A 21,707-nucleotide genomic window follows, 5' to 3' on the forward strand; every position below is an offset into this window, starting at 1 on the left:
ACTGGAACCTCCTCGTAGACTTGGACACGAACTGGAACCTCCACGAAGACTTGGACACGGACTGGAACCTCCTCGGAGACTCGGACACGGACTGGAACCTCCTCGGAGACTCGGACACGGACTGGAACCTCCTCGGTGACTCGGACACGGACTGGAACCTCCTCGGTGACTCGGACACGGACTGGAAACACCTCGGAGACTTGGACACGGACTGGAAACACATCGGAGAATTGGACACGGACTGGAAACACATCGGAGAATTGGACACGGACTGGAACCTCCTCGGAGACTTGGACACGGACTGGAAACACCTCGGAGAATTGGACACGGACTGGAAACACCTCGGAGACATGGACATGGACTGGAAACATCTCGGAGACTTGGACACGGACTGGAACCTCCTCGGATACTTGGACACGGACCGGAACCTGCTCGGAGACTTGGACACGGACTGGAACCTCGTCGGAGCCTTGGACACGGACTGGAACCTCCTCGGAGACTTGGACACGGACTGGAACCTCTTCGTAGACTTGGACACGGAGTGGAAACACCTCGTAGACTTGGACACAGACTGGAACCTCCTCCGAGACTTGGACACGGACTGGAACCTCCTCGTAGACTTGGACACGGAGTGGAAACACCACGGACACTTGGACACGGACTGGAACCTCCACAGAGACTTGGACACGGACTGGAACATCCTCGGAGACTTGGACACGGACTGGAAACACCTCGGAGACTTGGACACGGACTGGAACCGCCTCAGAGACTTGGACACGGACTGGAACCTCCACGGAGACACGGAGACGGACTGGAACATTCTCGTAGACTTGGACACGGACTGGAAACACCTCGGACACTTGGACACGGACTGGAACCTCCTCGTAGACTTGGACACGAACTGGAACCTCCACGAAGACTTGGACACGGACTGGAACCTCCTCGGAGACGTGGACACGGACTGGAACCTCCTCGGAGACTCGGACACGGACTGGAACCTCCTCGGAGACTCGGACACGGACTGGAACCTCCTCGGAGACTCGGACACGGACTGGAACCTCCTCGGTGACTCGGACACGGACTGGAACCTCCTCGGTGACTCGGACACGGACTGGAAACACCTCGGAGACTTGGACACGGACTGGAAACACATCGGAGAATTGGACACGGACTGGAAACACATCGGAGAATTGGACACGGACTGGAACCTCCTCGGAGACTTGGACACGGACTGGAAACACCTCGGAGAATTGGACACGGACTGGAGCCTCCTCGGATACTTGGACACGGACCGGAACCTGCTCGGAGACTTGGACACGGACTGGAACCTCGTCGGAGCCTTGGACACGGACTGGAACCTCCTCGGAGACTTGGACACGGAGTGGAACCTCTTCGTAGACTTGGACACGGAGTGGAGACACCTCGTAGACTTGGACACAGACTGGAACCTCCTCCGAGACTTGGACACGGACTGGAACCTCCTCGTAGACTTGGACACGGAGTGGAAACACCACGGACACTTGGACACGGACTGGAAACACCTCGGACACTTGGACATGGACTGGAAACACCTCGGAGACTCGGACACGGACTGGTAACACCTCGTAGACTTGGACACGGACTGGAAACACCTCCGTGACTTAGACACGGAATGGAAACACCTCGGATTCTTGGACACGGACTGGAAACTCCTCGGAGACTTGGACACGGACTGGAACCTCCTCGGAGACTTGAACACGGACTGGAAACACCTCGGAGACTTGGACACGGACTGAAACCTCCTCAGAGACTTGGACACGGACTGGAACATCCTCGGAGACTTGGACACGGACTGGAAACACCTCGGAGACTTGGACACGGACTGGAACTGCCTCAGAGACTTGGACACGGACTGGAACCTCCTCGGAGACGTGGACACGGACTGGAACCTCCTCGGAGACTCGGACACGGACTGGAACCTCCTCGGTGACTCGGACACGGACTGGAAACACCTCGGAGACTTGGACACGGACTGGAAACACATCGGAGAATTGGACACGGACTGGAAACACATCGGAGAATTGGACACGGACTGGAACCTCCTCGGAGACTTGGACACGGACTGGAAACACCTCGGAGAATTGGACACGGACTGGAAACACCTCGGAGACTTGGACATGGACTGGAAACATCTCGGAGACTTGGACATGGACTGGAACCTCCTCGGATACTTGGACACGGACCGGAACCTGCTCGGAGACATGGACACGGACTGGAACCTCGTCGGAGCCTTGGACACGGACTGGAACCTCCTCGGAGACTTGGACACGGACTGGAACCTCTTCGTAGACTTGGACACGGAGTGGAAACACCTCGTAGACTTGGACACAGACTGGAACCTCCTCCGAGACTTGGACACGGACTGGAACCTCCTCGTAGACTTCGACACGGAGTGGAAACACCACGGACGCTTGGACACGGACTGGAAACACCTCGGACACTTGGACATGGACTGGAAACACCTCGGAGACTCGGACACGGACTGGTAACACCTCGTAGACTTGGACACGGACTGGAAAAACCTCCGTGACTTAGACACGGAATGGAAACACCTCGGATTCTTGGACACGGACTGGAAACTCCTCGGAGACTTGGACACGGACTGGAACCTCCTCGGAGACTTGAACACGGACTGGAAACACCTCGGAGACTTGGACACGGACTGGAACCTCCTCAGAGACTTGGACACGGACTGGAACATCCTCGGAGACTTGGACACGGACTGGAAACACCTCGGAGACTTGGACACGGACTGGAACCGCCTCAGAGACTTGGACACGGACTGGAACCTCCTCGGAGACGTGGACACGGACTGGAACCTCCTCGGAGACTCGGACACGGACTGGAACCTCCTCGGAGACTCGGACACGGACTGGAACCTCCTCGGTGACTCGGACACGGACTGGAACCTCCTCGGTGACTCGGACACGGACTGGAAACACCTCGGAGACTTTGACACGGACTGGAAACACATCGGAGAATTGGACACGGACTGGAAACACATCGGAGAATTGGACACGGACTGGAACCTCCTCGGAGACTTGGACACGGACTGGAAACACCTCGGAGAATTGGACACGGTCTGGAAACACCTCGGAGACTTGGACATGGAATGGAACCATCTCGGAGACTTGGACACGGACTGGAACCTCTTCGTAGACTTGGACACGGAGTGGAGACACCTCGTAGACTTGGACACAGACTGGAACCTCCTCCGAGACTTGGACACGGACTGGAACCTCCTCGTAGACTTGGACACGGAGTGGAAACACCACGGACACTTGGACACGGACTGGAAACACCTCGGACACTTGGACATGGACTGGAAACACCTCGGAGACTCGGACACGGACTGGTAACACCTCGTAGACTTGGACACGGACTGGAAACACCTCCGTGACTTAGACACGGAATGGAAACACCTCGGATTCTTGGACACGGACTGGAAACTCCTCGGAGACTTGGACACGGACTGGAACCTCCTCGGAGACTTGAACACGGACTGGAAACACCTCGGAGACTTGGACACGGACTGAAACCTCCTCAGAGACTTGGACACGGACTGGAACATCCTCGGAGACTTGGACACGGACTGGAAACACCTCGGAGACTTGGACACGGACTGGAACCGCCTCAGAGACTTGGACACGGACTGGAACCTCCTCGGAGACGTGGACACGGACTGGAACCTCCTCGGAGACTCGGACACGGACTGGAACCTCCTCGGAGACTCGGACACGGACTGGAACCTCCTCGGTGACTCGGACACGGACTGGAAACACCTCGGAGACTTGGACACGGACTGGAAACACATCGGAGAATTGGACACGGACTGGAAACACATCGGAGAATTGGACACGGACTGGAACCTCCTCGGAGACTTGGACACGGACTGGAAACACCTCGGAGAATTGGACACGGACTGGAAACACCTCGGAGACTTGGACATGGACTGGAAACATCTCGGAGACTTGGACATGGACTGGAACCTCCTCGGATACTTGGACACGGACCGGAACCTGCTCGGAGACATGGACACGGACTGGAACCTCGTCGGAGCCTTGGACACGGACTGGAACCTCCTCGGAGACTTGGACACGGACTGGAACCTCTTCGTAGACTTGGACACGGAGTGGAAACACCTCGTAGACTTGGACACAGACTGGAACCTCCTCCGAGACTTGGACACGGACTGGAACCTCCTCGTAGACTTCGACACGGAGTGGAAACACCACGGACGCTTGGACACGGACTGGAAACACCTCGGACACTTGGACATGGACTGGAAACACCTCGGAGACTCGGACACGGACTGGTAACACCTCGTAGACTTGGACACGGACTGGAAAAACCTCCGTGACTTAGACACGGAATGGAAACACCTCGGATTCTTGGACACGGACTGGAAACTCCTCGGAGACTTGGACACGGACTGGAACCTCCTCGGAGACTTGAACACGGACTGGAAACACCTCGGAGACTTGGACACGGACTGGAACCTCCTCAGAGACTTGGACACGGACTGGAACATCCTCGGAGACTTGGACACGGACTGGAAACACCTCGGAGACTTGGACACGGACTGGAACCGCCTCAGAGACTTGGACACGGACTGGAACCTCCTCGGAGACGTGGACACGGACTGGAACCTCCTCGGAGACTCGGACACGGACTGGAACCTCCTCGGAGACTCGGACACGGACTGGAACCTCCTCGGTGACTCGGACACGGACTGGAACCTCCTCGGTGACTCGGACACGGACTGGAAACACCTCGGAGACTTTGACACGGACTGGAAACACATCGGAGAATTGGACACGGACTGGAAACACATCGGAGAATTGGACACGGACTGGAACCTCCTCGGAGACTTGGACACGGACTGGAAACACCTCGGAGAATTGGACACGGTCTGGAAACACCTCGGAGACTTGGACATGGAATGGAACCATCTCGGAGACTTGGACACGGACTGGAACCTCTTCGTAGACTTGGACACGGAGTGGAAACACCTCGTAGACTTGGACACAGACTGGAACCTCCTCCGAGACTTGGACACGGACTGGAACCTCCTCGTAGACTTGGACACGGAGTGGAAACACCACGGACACTTGGACACGGACTGGAAACACCTCGGACACTTGGACATGGACTGGAAACACCTCGGAGACTCGGACACGGACTGGTAACACCTCGTAGACTTGGACACGGACCGGAAACACCTCCGTGACTTAGACACGGAATGGAAACACCTCGGATTCTTGGACACGGACTGGAAACTCCTCGGAGATTTGGACACGGACTGGAACCTCCTCGGAGACTTGAACACGGACTGGAAACACCTCGGAGACTTGGACACGGACTGGAACCTCCTCAGAGACTTGGACACGGACTGGAACATCCTCGGAGACTTGGACACGGACTGGAAACACCTCGGAGACTTGGACACCGACTGGAACCGCCTCAGAGACTTGGACACGGACTGGAACCTCCTCGGAGACACGGAGACGGACTGGAACATTCTCGTAGACTTGGGCACGGACTGGAAACACCTCGGACACTTGGACACGGACTGGAACCTCCTCGTAGACTTGGACACGGACTGGAACCTCCACGAAGACTTGGACACGGACTGGAACCTCCTCGGAGACGTGGACACGGACTGGAACCTCCTCGGAGACTCGGACACGGACTGGAACCTCCTCGGAGACTCGGACACGGACTGGAACCTCCTCGGTGACTCGGACACGGACTGGAACCTCCTCGGTGACTCGGACACGGACTGGAAACACCTCGGAGACTTGGACACGGACTGGAAACACATCGGAGAATTGGACACGGACTGGAAACACATCGGAGAATTGGACACGGACTGGAATCTCCTCGGAGACTTGGACACGGACTGGAAACACCTCGGAGAATTGGACACGGACTGGAAACACCTCGGAGACTTGGACATGGACTGGAAACATCTCGGAGACTTGGACACGGACTGGAACCTCCTCGGATACTTGGACACGGACCGGAACCTGCTCGGAGACTTGGACACGGACTCGAAACACCTCGGACACATGGACACGGACTGGAAAAACCTCGGACACTTGGACACGGACTGGAAACACCTCGGAAACTCGGACACAGTCTGGAACCTACTCGGAGACTTGGACACGGACCGGAACTTCCTCGTAGACTTGGACACGGAGTGGAAACACCTCGGACACTTGGATATGGACTGGAAACACCTCGGACACTTGGACACAGACTGGAAACACCTCGGAGTCTCGGACACGGACTGGAACCTCCTCGGAGACGTGGACACGGACTGGAAACACCTCGGACACGGACTGGAAACAACTCTGAGCTTTGTAGACGGTCTCGATCTCCCGGAGACTTGGACACGGACTGGAACCTCCACGGAGACACGGAGACGGACTGGAACATTCTCGTAGACTTGGACACGGACTGGAAACACCTCGGACACTTGGACACGGACTGGAACCTCCTCGTAGACTTGGACACGAACTGGAACCTCCACGAAGACTTGGACACGGACTGGAACCTCCTCGGAGACGTGGACACGGACTGGAACCTCCTCGGAGACTCGGACACGGACTGGAACCTCCTCGGAGACTCGGACACGGACTGGAACCTCCTCGGAGACTCGGACACGGACTGGAACCTCCTCGGTGACTCGGACACGGACTGGAACCTCCTCGGTGACTCGGACACGGACTGGAAACACCTCGGAGACTTGGACACGGACTGGAAACACTTCGGAGAATTGGACACGGACTGGAAACACATCGGAGAATTGGACACGGACTGGAACCTCCTCGGAGACTTGGACACGGACTGGAAACACCTCGGAGAATTGGACACGGACTGGAGCCTCCTCGGATACTTGGACACGGACCGGAACCTGCTCGGAGACTTGGACACGGACTGGAACCTCGTCGGAGCCTTGGACACGGACTGGAACCTCCTCGGAGACTTGGACACGGAGTGGAACCTCTTCGTAGAATTGGACACGGAGTGGAGACACCTCGTAGACTTGGACACAGACTGGAACCTCCTCCGAGACTTGGACACGGACTGGAACCTCCTCGTAGACTTGGACACGGAGTGGAAACACCACGGACACTTGGACACGGACTGGAAACACCTCGGACACTTGGACATGGACTGGAAACACCTCGGAGACTCGGACACGGACTGGTAACACCTCGTAGACTTGGACACGGACTGGAAACACCTCCGTGACTTAGACACGGAATGGAAACACCTCGGATTCTTGGACACGGACTGGAAACTCCTCGGAGACTTGGACACGGACTGGAACCTCCTCGGAGACATGAACACGGACTGGAAACACCTCGGAGACTTGGACACGGACTGAAACCTCCTCAGAGACTTGGACACGGACTGGAACATCCTCGGAGACTTGGACACGGACTGGAAACACCTCGGAGACTTGGACACGGACTGGAACCGCCTCAGAGACTTGGACACGGACTGGAACCTCCTCGGAGACGTGGACACGGACTGGAACCTCCTCGGAGACTCGGACACGGACTGGAACCTCCTCGGAGACTCGGACACGGACTGGAACCTCCTCGGTGACTCGGACACGGACTGGAAACACCTCGGAGACTTGGACACGGACTGGAAACACATCGGAGAATTGGACACGGACTGGAAACACATCGGAGAATTGGACACGGACTGGAACCTCCTCGGAGACTTGGACACGGACTGGAAACACCTCGGAGAATTGGACACGGACTGGAAACACCTCGGAGACTTGGACATGGACTGGAAACATCTCGGAGACTTGGACATGGACTGGAACCTCCTCGGATACTTGGACACGGACCGGAACCTGCTCGGAGACTTGGACACGGACTGGAACCTCGTCGGAGCCTTGGACACGGACTGGAACCTCCTCGGAGACTTGGACACGGACTGGAACCTCTTCGTAGACTTGGACACGGAGTGGAAACACCTCGTAGACTTGGACACAGACTGGAACCTCCTCCGAGACTTGGACACGGACTGGAACCTCCTCGTAGACTTGGACACGGAGTGGAAACACCACGGACGCTTGGACACGGACTGGAAACACCTCGGACACTTGGACATGGACTGGAAACACCTCGGAGACTCGGACACGGACTGGTAACACCTCGTAGACTTGGACACGGACTGGAAAAACCTCCGTGACTTAGACACGGAATGGAAACACCTCGGATTCTTGGACACGGACTGGAAACTCCTCGGAGACTTGGACACGGACTGGAACCTCCTCGGAGACTTGAACACGGACTGGAAACACCTCGGAGACTTGGACACGGACTGGAACCTCCTCAGAGACTTGGACACGGACTGGAACATCCTCGGAGACTTGGACACGGACTGGAAACACCTCGGAGACTTGGACACGGACTGGAACCGCCTCAGAGACTTGGACACGGACTGGAACCTCCTCGGAGACGTGGACACGGACTGGAACCTCCTCGGAGACTCGGACACGGACTGGAACCTCCTCGGAGACTCGGACACGGACTGGAACCTCCTCGGTGACTCGGACACGGACTGGAACCTCCTCGGTGACTCGGACACGGACTGGAAACACCTCGGAGACTTGGACACGGACTGGAAACACATCGGAGAATTGGACACGGACTGGAAACACATCGGAGAATTGGACACGGACTGGAACCTCCTCGGAGACTTGGACACGGACTGGAAACACCTCGGAGAATTGGACACGGTCTGGAAACACCTCGGAGACTTGGACATGGAATGGAACCATCTCGGAGACTTGGACACGGACTGGAACCTCTTCGTAGACTTGGACACGGAGTGGAAACACCTCGTAGACTTGGACACAGACTGGAACCTCCTCCGAGACTTGGACACGGACTGGAACCTCCTCGTAGACTTGGACACGGAGTGGAAACACCACGGACACTTGGACACGGACTGGAAACACCTCGGACACTTGGACATGGACTGGAAACACCTCGGAGACTCGGACACGGACTGGTAACACCTCGTAGACTTGGACACGGACCGGAAACACCTCCGTGACTTAGACACGGAATGGAAACACCTCGGATTCTTGGACACGGACTGGAAACTCCTCGGAGATTTGGACACGGACTGGAACCTCCTCGGAGACTTGAACACGGACTGGAAACACCTCGGAGACTTGGACACGGACTGGAACCTCCTCAGAGACTTGGACACGGACTGGAACATCCTCGGAGACTTGGACACGGACTGGAAACAGCTCGGAGACTTGGACACCGACTGGAACCGCCTCAGAGACTTGGACACGGTCTGGAACCTCCTCGGAGACACGGAGACGGACTGGAACATTCTCGTAGACTTGGGCACGGACTGGAAACACCTCGGACACTTGGACACGGACTGGAACCTCCTCGTAGACTTGGACACGGACTGGAACCTCCACGAAGACTTGGACACGGACTGGAACCTCCTCGGAGACGTGGACACGGACTGGAACCTCCTCGGAGACTCGGACACGGACTGGAACCTCCTCGGAGACTCGGACACGGACTGGAACCTCCTCGGTGACTCGGACACGGACTGGACCCTCCTCGGTGACTCGGACACGGACTGGAAACACCTCGGAGACTTGGACACGGACTGGAAACACATCGGAGAATTGGACACGGACTGGAAACACATCGGAGAATTGGACACGGACTGGAATCTCCTCGGAGACTTGGACACGGACTGGAAACACCTCGGAGAATTGGACACGGACTGGAAACACCTCGGAGACTTGGACATGGACTGGAAACATCTCGGAGACTTGGACACGGACTGGAACCTCCTCGGATACTTGGACACGGACCGGAACCTGCTCGGAGACTTGGACACGGACTGGAACCTCGTCGCAGCCTTGGACACGGACTGGAAGCTCCTCGGAGACTTGGACACGGACTGGAAACACCTCGGACACTTGGACACGGACTCGAAACACCTCGGACACATGGACACGGACTGGAAAAACCTCGGACACTTGGACACGGTCTGGAAACACCTCGGAAACTCGGACACAGACTGGAACCTACTCGGAGACTTGGACACGGACCGGAACTTCCTCGTAGACTTGGACACGGAGTGGAAACACCTCGGACACTTGGATATGGACTGGAAACACCTCGGACACTTGGACACAGACTGGAAACACCTCGGAGTCTCGGACACGGACTGGAACCTCCTCGGAGACGTGGACACGGACTGGAAACACCTCGGACACGGACTGGAAACAACTCTGAGCTTTGTAGACGGTCTGGAAACTCCCGGAGACTTGGACACGGACTGAAACCTCCACGGAGACTTGGACACTGACTGGAACGTCCTCGGAGACTTGGACACGGAATGGAAACACCTCGGAGACACAGACACGGACTGGAACGTCCTCGGAGAGTCGGACACGGACTGGAACCTCCTTGGAGAGTCGGACACGGACTGGAAACACCTCGGAGTCTTGGACACGGACTGGAACCTCCTCGGAGACTTGGACACGGACTGGAAACACCTCGGAGTCTTGGACACGGACTGGAAACTCCTCGGAGAATTGGACACGGACTGGAAACACCTCGGAGAGGTGGACACGGACTGGAACCTCCTCGGAGACTCGGACACGGACTGGAAACACCTCGGAGACGTGGACACGGACTGGAAACCCCTGGGAGACTTGGACACGGACTGGAAACACCTCGGAGACTTGGACACGGACTGGAACCTCCTCGGAGTCTTGGACACGGACTGGAAAGACCTCGGAGTCTTGGACACGGACTGGAAACACCTCGGAGACTTGGACACGGACTGGAAAAACCTTGGAGACTTGGACACGGACTGGAAACACCTCGGAAACTGGGACACAGACTGGAACCTACTCGGAGACATGGACACGGACTGGAACCTCGTCGGAGCCTTGGACACGGACTGGAACCTCCTCGGAGACTTGGACACGGACTGGAACCTCTTCGTAGACTTGGACACGGAGTGGAAACACCTCGTAGACTTGGACACAGACTGGAACCTCCTCCGAGACTTGGACACGGACTGGAACCTCCTCGTAGACTTGGACACGGAGTGGAAACACCACGGACACTTGGACACGGACTGGAAACACCTCGGACACTTGGACATGGACTGGAAAGACCTCGGAGACTCGGAAACGGACTGGTAACACCTCGTAGACTTGGACACGGACCGGAAACACCTCCGTGACTTAGACACGGAATGGAAACACCTCGGATTCTTGGACACGGACTGGAAACTCCTCGGAGACTTGGACACGGACTGGAACCTCCTCGGAGACTTGAACACGGACTGGAAACACCTCGGAGACTTGAACACGGACTGGAACCTCCTCAGAGACTTGGACACGGACTGGAACATCCTCGGAGACTTGGACACGGACTGGAAACACCTCGGAGACTTTGACACCGACTGGAACCGCCTCAGAGACTTGGACACGGACTGGAACCTCCTCGGAGACACGGAGACGGACTGGAACATTCTCGTAGACTTGGACACGGACTGGAAACACCTCGGACACTTGGACACGGACTGGAACCTCCTCGTAGACTTGGACACGGACTGGAACCTCCACGAAGACTTGGACACGGACTGGAACCTCCTCGGAGACGTGGACACGGACCTGAACCTCCTCGGAGACTCGGACACGGACTGGAACCTCCTCGGAGACTCGGACACGGACTGGAACCTCCTCGGTGACTCGGACACGGACTGGAACCTCCTCGGTGACTCGGACACGGACTGGAAACACCTCGGAGACTTGGACACGGACTGGAAACACATCGGAGAATTGGACACGGACTGGAAACACATCGGAGAATTGGACACGGACTGGAATCTCCTCGGAGACTTGGACACGGACTGGAAACACCTCGGAGAATTGGACACGGACTGGAAACACCTCGGAGACTTGGACACGGACTGGAACCTCCTCGGTGTCTTGGACACGGACTGGAAAGACCTCGGAGTCTTGGACACGGACTGGAAACACCTCGGAGACTTGGACACGGACTGGAAAAACCTTGGAGACTTGGACACGGACTGGAAACACCTCGGAAACTGGGACACAGACTGGAACCTACTCGGAGACATGGACACGGACTGGAACCTCGTCGGAGCCTTGGACACGGACTGGAACCTCCTCGGAGACTTGGACACGGACTGGAACCTCTTCGTAGACTTGGACACGGAGTGGAAACACCTCGTAGACTTGGACACAGACTGGAACCTCCTCCGAGACTTGGACACGGACTGGAACCTCCTCGTAGACTTGGACACGGAGTGGAAACACCACGGACACTTGGACACCGACTGGAAACACCTCGGACACTTGGACATGGACTGGAAAGACCTCGGAGACTTGGACACCGACTGGAACCTCCTGGGAGACTCTGACACGGACTGGAACCTCCTGAGAGACTTGGACACGGACTGGAACCTCCTCGGAGACTTGGTCACGGACCGGATCCTCCTCGGAGACTTGGACACGGACTGGAAACACCACGGACACTGACTGGAACCTCCTCGGAGACTTGGACACGGACTGGAAACACCTCGGAGACTTGGACACGGATTTGAAACACCTAGGCGCCTTGGACACGGACTGGAACCTCCTCGGAGACACGGACATGGACTGGAACCTCCTCGGAGACTCGGACACGGACTGGAACCTCCTCGTTGACTCGGAAACGGACTGGAAACACCTCGGAGACTCGGACACGTACTGGAAACACCTCGGACACTTGGACACGGACTGGAAACACCTCGGACACTTGGACACGGACTTGAAACACCTCGGAGACTCGGACATGGACTGGAACCCCCTCGGAGACTTGGACACGGACTGGAAACACCTCGGAGACTTGGACACGGACTGGAAATTCTTCGGAGACATGGACACGGACTGGAAACACCTCGGAGAATTGGACACAGACTGGAAACACCTCGGAGACTTGGACATGGACTGGAAACATCTCGCAGACTTGGACACGGACTGGAAACATCTCGGAGACTTGGACACGGACTGGAAACACCTCGGAGACGTGGACACGGACTGGAACCTCCTCGGAGTCTTGGACACGGACTGGAAACACCTCGGAGTCTTGGACACGGACTGGAAACACCTCGGAGACTTGCACACGGACTGGAAAAACCTTGGAGACTTGGACACGGACTGGAAACACCTCGGAGACTTGGACACGGTCTGGAACCTCGTCGGAGACTTGGACACGGACTGGAACCTCCTCAGAGACATGGACACGGACTGGAACCTCCTCGGAGACTTGGACACGGACTGGAACCTCCTCAGAGACTTGGACACGGAATGGAAAGCTCTCCGGAGACTTAGACACGGACTGGAACCTCCTCGGAGACTTGGACACCGACTGGAACATCCTGGGAGACTCGGACACGGACTGGAACCTACTCGGAGACTTGGTCACGGACCGGAACCTCCTCGGAGACTTGGACACGGACTGGAACCTCCTCGGAGACTTGGTCACGGACCGGAACCTCCTCTGAGACTTGGACACGGACTGGAAACACCTCGGAGAATTGGACACGGACTGGAAACACCTCGGAGACTTGTACACGGACTGGAACCTCCTTGGAGACTTGGACACGGATTGGAACCTCCTCAGAGACTTGGACACGGAATGGAAAGCTCTCCGGAGACTTAGACACGGACTGGAACCTCCTCGGAGACTTGGACACCGACTGGAACCTCCTGGGAGACTCGGACACGGACTGGAACCTCCTCGGAGACTTGGTCACGGACCGGATCCTCCTCGGAGACTTGGACACGGACTGGAACCTCCTCGGAGACTTGGTCACAGACCGGAACCTCCTCGGAGACTTGGACACGGACTGGAAACACCTCGGAGAATTGGACACGGACTGGAAACACCTCGGAGTCTTGGACACGGACTGGAAACACCTCGGAGAATTGGACACGGACTGGAAACACCTCGGAGTCTCGGATACGGACAGGAATCTCCTTGGAGACTCGGACTCCGACTGGAACCTCCTCGGACACGGACTGGAACCTCCTCGGAGACTTGGACACGGACTGGAAACACCTCGGAGACTTGGACACGGATTGGAAACACCTCGGCGCCTTGGACACGGACTGGAACCTCCTCGGAGACGTGGACATGGACTGGAACCTCCTCGGAGACTCGGACACGGACTGGAACCTCCTCGTTGACTCGGACACGGACTGGAAACACCTCGGAGACTCGGACACGTACTGGAAACACCTCGGACAGTTGGACACGGACTGGAAACACCTCGGACACTTGGACACGGACTGGAAACACCTCGGAGACTCGGACAGGGACTGGAACCCTCTCGGAGACTTGTACACGGACTGAAAACACCTCGGAGACTTGGACACGGACTGGAAACACCTCGGACACTTGGACACGGACTGGAAACACCTCGGAGACTCGGACATGGACTGGAACACCCTCGGAGACTTGGACACGGACTGGAAACACCTCGGAGACTTGGACACGGACTGGAACATCTTCGGAGACATGGACACGGACCGGAACCTCCTCGGAGACTTGGACACGGACTGGAACCTCCTCGGAGACTTGGTCACGGACCGGAACCTCCTCTGAGACTTGGACACGGACTGGAAACACCTCGGAGAATTGGACACCGACTGGAAACACCTCGGAGACTTGTACACGGACTGGAACCTCCTTGGAGACTTGGACACGGATTGGAACCTCCTCAGAGACTTGGACACGGAATGGAAAGCTCTCCGGAGACTTAGACACGGACTGGAACCTCCTAGGAGACTTGGACACCGACTGGAACCTCCTGGGAGACTCGGACACGGACTGGAACATCCTCGGAGACTTGGTCACGGACCGGATCCTCCTCGGAGACTTGGACACGGACTGGAACCTCCTCGGAGACTTGGTCACAGACCGGAACCTCCTCGGAGACTTGGACACGGACTGGAAACACCTCGGAGAATTGGACACGGACTGGAAACACTTCGGAGTCTTGGACACGGACTGGAAACACCTCGGAGAATTGGACACGGACTGGAAACACCTCGGAGTCTCGGATACGGACAGGAATCTCCTTGGAGACTCGGACACCGACTGGAACCTCCTCGGACACGGACTGGAACCTCCTCGGAGACTTGGACACGGACTGGAAACACCTCGGAGACTTGGACACGGATTGGAAACACCTCGGCGCCTTGGACACGGACTGGAACCTCCTCGGAGACGTGGACATGGACTGGAACCTCCTCGGAGACTCGGACACGGACTGGAACCTCCTCGTTGACTCGGACACGGACTGGAAACACCTCGGAGACTCGGACACGTACTGGAAACACCTCGGACACTTGGACACGGACTGGAAACACCTCGGACACTTGGACACGGACTGGAAACACCTCGGAGACTCGGACAGGGACTGGAACCCCCTCGGAGACTTGTACACGGACTGAAAACACCTCGGAGACTTGGACACGGACTGGAAACACCTCGGACTCTTGGACACGGACTGGAAACACCTCGGAGACTCGGACATGGACTGGAACACCCTCGGAGACTTGGACACGGACTGGAACATCTTCGGAGACATGGACATGGACTGGAAACATCTCGGAGACTTGGACACGGACGGGAAACATCTCGGAGACTTGGACACGGACTGGAAACACCTCGGAGACGTGGACACGGACTGGAAACTCCTCGGAGTCTTGGACAAGGACTAGAAACACCTCGGAGTCTTGGACACGGACTGGAAACACCTCGGAGACTTGCACACGGACTGGAAAAACCTTGGAGACTTGGACACGGACTGGAAACACCTCGGAGACTTGGACACGGACTGGAACCTCGTCGGAGACTTGGACACGGACTGGAACCTCCTCAGAGACATGGACACGGACTGGAACCTCCTCGGAGACTTGGACACCGACTGGAACTTCCTGGGAGACTCGGACACGGACTGGAAACTACTCGGAGACTTGGTCACGGACCGGAACCTCCTCGGAGACTTGGACACGGACTGGAACCTCCTCGGAGACTTGGTCACAGACCGGAACCTCCTCGGAGACTTGGACACGGACTGGAAACACCTCGGAGAATTGGACACGGACTGGAAACACCTCGGAGACTTGGACACGGACTGGAAACACCTCGGAGAATTGGACACGGACTGGAAACACCTCGGAGTCTCGGATACGGACAGGAATCTCCTTGGTGACTCGGACACCGACTGGAACCTCCTCGGACACGGACTGGAACCTCCTCGGAGACTTGGACACGGACTGGAAACACCTCGGAGACTTGGACACGGATTGGAAACACCTCGGCGCCTTGGACACGGACTGGAACCTCCTCGGAGACGTGGACATGGACTGGAACCTCCTCGGAGACTCGGACACGGACTGGAACCTCCTCGTTGACTCGGACACGGACTGGAAACACCTCGGAGACTCGGACACGTACTGGAAACACCTCGGACACTTGGACACGGACTGGAAACACCTCGGACACTTGGACACGGACTGGAAACACCTCGGAGACTCGGACAGGGACTGGAACCCCCTCGGAGTCTTGTACACGGACTGGAAACACCTCGGAGACTTGGACACGGACTGGAAACACCTCGGACACTTGGACACGGACTGGAAACACCTCGGAGACTCGGACATGGACTGGAACCCCCTCGGAGACTTGGACACGGACTGGAAACACCTCGGAGACTCGGACACGGACTGGAACCTCCTCGTTGACTCGGACACGGACTGGAAACACCTCGGAGACTCGGACACGTACTGGAAACACCTCGGACACTTGGACACGGACTGGAAACACCTCGGACACTTGGACACGGACTGGAAACACCTCGGAGACTCGGACAGGGACTGGAACCCCCTCGGAGACTTGTACACGGACTGAAAACACCTCGGAGACTTGGACACGGACTGGAAACACCTCGGACTCTTGGACACGGACTGGAAACACCTCGGAGACTCGGACATGGACTGGAACACCCTCGGAGACTTGGACACGGACTGGAACATCTTCGGAGACATGGACATGGACTGGAAACATCTCGGAGACTTGGACACGGACGGGAAACATCTCGGAGACTTGGACACGGACTGGAAACACCTCGGAGACGTGGACACGGACTGGAACCTCCTCGGAGTCTTGGACAAGGACTAGAAACACCTCGGAGTCTTGGACACGGACTGGAAACACCTCGGAGACTTGCACACGGACTGGAAAAACCTTGGAGACTTGGACACGGACTGGAAACACCTCGGAGACTTGGACACGGACTGGAACCTCGTCGGAGACTTGGACACGGACTGGAACCTCCTCAGAGACATGGACACGGACTGGAACCTCCTCGGAGACTTGGACACCGACTGGAACTTCCTGGGAGACTCGGACACGGACTGGAAACTACTCGGAGACTTGGTCACGGACCGGAACCTCCTCGGAGACTTGGACACGGACTGGAACCTCCTCGGAGACTTGGTCACAGACCGGAACCTCCTCGGAGACTTGGACACGGACTGGAAACACCTCGGAGAATTGGACACGGACTGGAAACACCTCGGAGACTTGGACACGGACTGGAAACACCTCGGAGAATTGGACACGGACTGGAAACACCTCGGAGTCTCGGATACGGACAGGAATCTCCTTGGTGACTCGGACACCGACTGGAACCTCCTCGGACACGGACTGGAACCTCCTCGGAGACTTGGACACGGACTGGAAACACCTCGGAGACTTGGACACGGATTGGAAACACCTCGGCGCCTTGGACACGGACTGGAACCTCCTCGGAGACGTGGACATGGACTGGAACCTCCTCGGACACTCGGACACGGACTGGAACCTCCTCGTTGACTCGGACACGGACTGGAAACACCTCGGAGACTCGGACACGTACTGGAAACACCTCGGACACTTGGACACGGACTGGAAACACCTCGGACACTTGGACACGGACTGGAAACACCTCGGAGACTCGGACAGGGACTGGAACCCCCTCGGAGTCTTGTACACGGACTGGAAACACCTCGGAGACTTGGACACGGACTGGAAACACCTCGGACACTTGGACACGGACTGGAAACACCTCGGAGACTCGGACATGGACTGGAACCCCCTCGGAGACTTGGACACGGACTGGAAACACCTCGGAGACTCGGACACGGACTGGAACCTCCTCGTTGACTCGGACACGGACTGGAAACACCTCGGAGACTCGGACACGTACTGGAAACACCTCGGACACTTGGACACGGACTGGAAACACCTCGGACACTTGGACACGGACTGGAAACACCTCGGAGACTCGGACAGGGACTGGAACCCCCTCGGAGACTTGTACACGGACTGAAAACACCTCGGAGACTTGGACACGGACTGGAAACACCTCGGACTCTTGGACACGGACTGGAAACACCTCGGAGACTCGGACATGGACTGGAACACCCTCGGAGACTTGGACACGGACTGGAACATCTTCGGAGACATGGACATGGACTGGAAACATCTCGGAGACTTGGACACGGACGGGAAACATCTCGGAGACTTGGACACGGACTGGAAACACCTCGGAGACGTGGACACGGACTGGAACCTCCTCGGAGTCTTGGACAAGGACTAGAAACACCTCGGAGTCTTGGACACGGACTGGAAACACCTCGGAGACTTGCACACGGACTGGAAAAACCTTGGAGACTTGGACACGGACTGGAAACACCTCGGAGACTTGGACACGGACTGGAACCTCGTCGGAGACTTGGACACGGACTGGAACCTCCTCAGAGACATGGACACGGACTGGAACCTCCTCGGAGACTTGGACACCGACTGGAACTTCCTGGGAGACTCGGACACGGACTGGAAACTACTCGGAGACTTGGTCACGGACCGGAACCTCCTCGGAGACTTGGACACGGACTGGAACCTCCTCGGAGACTTGGTCACAGACCGGAACCTCCTCGGAGACTTGGACACGGACTGGAAACACCTCGGAGAATTGGACACGGACTGGAAACACCTCGGAGACTTGGACACGGACTGGAAACACCTCGGAGAATTGGACACGGACTGGAAACACCTCGGAGTCTCGGATACGGACAGGAATCTCCTTGGTGACTCGGACACCGACTGGAACCTCCTCGGACACGGACTGGAACCTCCTCGGAGACTTGGACACGGACTGGAAACACCTCGGAGACTTGGACACGGATTGGAAACACCTCGGCGCCTTGGACACGGACTGGAACCTCCTCGGAGACGTGGACATGGACTGGAACCTCCTCGGAGACTCGGACACGGACTGGAACCTCCTCGTTGACTCGGACACGGACTGGAAACACCTCGGAGACTCGGACACGTACTGGAAACACCTCGGACACTTGGACACGGACTGGAAACACCTCGGACACTTGGACACGGACTGGAAACACCTCGGAGACTCGGACAGGGACTGGAACCCCCTCGGAGTCTTGTACACGGACTGGAAACACCTCGGAGACTTGGACACGGACTGGAAACACCTCGGACACTTGGACACGGACTGGAAACACCTCGGAGACTCGGACATGGACTGGAACCCCCTCGGAGACTTGGACACGGACTGGAAACACCTCGGAGACTTGGACACGGACTGGAACTTCTTCGGAGACATGGACACGGACTGGAAACACCTCGGAGAATTGGACACAGACTGGAAACACCTCTGAGACTTGGACAAGGACTGGAAACACCTCGGAGTCTTGGACACGGACTGGAAACACCTCGGAGACTTGCACACGGACTGCAAAAACCTTGGAGACTTGGACACGGACTGGAAACACCTCGGTGACTTGGACACGGACTGGAACCTCCTCTGAGACTTGGACACGGACTGGAAATACCTCGGAGAATTGGACACGGACTGGATACACCTCGGAGACTTGTACACGGACTGGAACCTCCTTGGAGACTTGGACACGGATTGGAACCTCCTCAGAGACTTGGACACGGAATGGAAAGCTCTCCGGAGACTTAGACACGGACTGGAACCTCCTCGGAGACTTGGACACCGACTGGAACCTCCTGGGAGACTCGGACACGGACTGGAACATCCTCGGGGACTTGGTCACGGACCGGAACCTCCTCGGAGACTTGGACACGGACTGGAACCTCCTCGGAGACTTGGTCACAGACCGGAACCTCCTCGGAGACTTGGACACGGACTGGAAACACCTCGGAGAATTGGACACGGACTGGAAACACATCGGAGTCTTGGACACGGACTGGAAACACTTCGGAGAATTGGACACGGACTGGAAACACCTCGGAGTCTCGGATACGGACAGGAATCTCCTTGGAGACTCGGACACCGACTGGAACCTCCTCGGACACGGACTGGAACCTCCTCGGAGACTTGGACACGGACTGGAAACACCTCGGAGACTTGGACACGGATTGCAAACACCTCGGCGCCTTGGACACGGACTGGAACCTCCTCGGAGACGTGGACATGGACTGGAACCTCCTCGGAGACTCGGACACGGACTGGAACCTCCTCGTTGACTCGGACACGGACTGGAAACACCTCGGAGACTCGGACACGTACTGGAAACACCTCGGACACTTGGACACGGACTGGAAACACCTCCGACACTTGGACACGGACTGGAAACACCTCGGAGACTCGGACAGGGACTGGAACCCCCTCGGAGACTTGTACACGGACTGGAAACACCTCGGAGACTTGGACACGGACTGGAACTTCTTCGGAGACATGGACACGGACCGGAAACACCTCGGAAAATTGGACAGAGACTGGAAACACCTCGGAGACTTGGACATGGACTGGAAACATCTCGGAGACTTGGACACGGTCTGGAAACATCTCGGAGACTTGGACACGGACTGGAACCTCCTCGGAGACTTGGACAGCGACTGGAAACACCTCGGAGTCTTGTACACGGACTGGAAACACCTCGGAGACTTGGACACGGACTGGAAACACCTCGGACACTTGGACACGGACTGGAAACACCTCGGAGACTCGGACATGGACTGGAACCCCCTCGGAGACTTGGACACGGACTGGAAACACCTCGGAGACTTGGACACGGACTGGAACTTCTTCGGAGACATGGACACGGACTGGAAACACCTCGGAGAATTGGACACAGTCTGGAAACACCTCTGAGACTTTGACAAGGACTGGAAACACCTCGGAGTCTTGCACACGGACTGGAAAAACCTTGGAGACTTGGACACGGACTGGAAACACCTCGGAGACTTGGACACGGACTGGAACCTCGTCGGAGACTTGGACACGGACTGGAACCTCCTCAGAGACATGGACACGGACTGGAACCTCCTCGGAGACTTGGACACGGACTGGAACCTCCTCAGAGATTTGGACACGGAATGGAAAGCTCTCCGGAGACTTAGACACGGACTGGAACCTCCTCGGAGACTTGGTCACGGACCGGAACCTCCTCTGAGACTTGGACACGGACTGGAAACACCTCGGAGAATTGGACACGGACTGGATACACCTCGGAGACTTGTACA

This window comes from Hypanus sabinus, unplaced genomic scaffold (assembly GCF_030144855.1).
Source record: "Hypanus sabinus isolate sHypSab1 unplaced genomic scaffold, sHypSab1.hap1 scaffold_454, whole genome shotgun sequence".
In the NCBI taxonomy this organism is placed as follows: Eukaryota; Metazoa; Chordata; class Chondrichthyes; order Myliobatiformes; family Dasyatidae; genus Hypanus; species Hypanus sabinus.